A 1340-nucleotide genomic window follows, 5' to 3' on the forward strand; every position below is an offset into this window, starting at 1 on the left:
AGAGGTAACTATCGTACTTTTTACTGTACTACATCTCAGAGGTACATATTGTACTTTATACTGTACTACATCTCAGAGGTACATATTGTACTTTATACTGTACTACATCTCAGAGGTACATGTTGTACTTTATACTGTACTACATCTCAGAGGTACATGTTGTACTTTATACTGCACTACATCTCAGAGGTAACTATCGTACTTTTTACTATACTACATCTCCTCATCCTTTATTCTCGGGTCAAATACTTACAGTATTTATATGTTTTATTTCATCAAAAGAGGACAAAAATACAACTTCCAATAAGTGCTGGAAGAAGTATTCAGAACCTTTACTGCAGTACAAGTACTACTACCACAGTAAAATGTTCCCTGAGAGTGTGACTTTACAGATATACTACTTGATGTACTGCTATTGTAACCGTGTGTGTCTAACTTTAGAAATGTATTTACAGTATTACATTTATATTGTACTTCTTCTTCACAGTTGCAGGTTTTTCATGTTATTTTACATCAGACATGTCAATTCATGGTCGAATCTGATCATTTTATGTTTCAAACATACAGAAAACATGTAAAATAAACAGGTATAATGGTGTAGAATGTGTTTTGTTACTGTGTGATGTTTCTGGATTAATATTCCTGCTGCGTTAACGTGTGTGCAGCATGTTAACTCCTTTATATCCTGTTTATCTGAACCTCGCATCTCTCACAAACATTCAACAACTCTTCTGTCTGTTCTGCTTGTGTTCATACATCGATGATTGATGTTTATATATATATATAGATTATGTCATAGTGTGAAGCTGTATTTCACATATTTCTGCATATCTTCTCTGGTTCGTGTCTTGTTTTAAATCTTAATCCAATAAACCAGTTTACAATAAACACAGATTATCTGATTCAGTTACGTTTCTTCACTCCGTCTCAGAACAGATTCCACGTTTAAAAGCTGAGTTTATTTCTGACGGTCAGACTGTAGTTTGTATCGGAGCACCGTGAGACATAATTAACCGTCATTACGAGCTGCTGAGGATCCTTTTATACGTGAGGGCCGGGCCCTTGGCTCCGCGTTCCTCCATTACATCATCGAGATGTCCACATGTCCTCGGATGCATTACTGCACTCAGGCTGGTCTTCACCGACAACGTCCCGTAAATAGACACGAACCAACCAGGAGCTCTAAACGACCACAAAGACACAGAAAACAACTACAAGGAGACACAAGAAGATTATAAAGAGACACAAAGCAACTACGAATACATGCAGAACAGCTCCAAAGACACAACAAAAAGACACAACACCACAACAAAGAGACACAACACCACAACAAAGAGACA

This window comes from Anarrhichthys ocellatus, unplaced genomic scaffold (genome assembly GCF_004355925.1).
Source record: "Anarrhichthys ocellatus isolate YVR2014 unplaced genomic scaffold, GSC_Weel_1.0 scaffold6327, whole genome shotgun sequence".
Lineage (NCBI taxonomy): Eukaryota > Metazoa > Chordata > Actinopteri > Perciformes > Anarhichadidae > Anarrhichthys > Anarrhichthys ocellatus.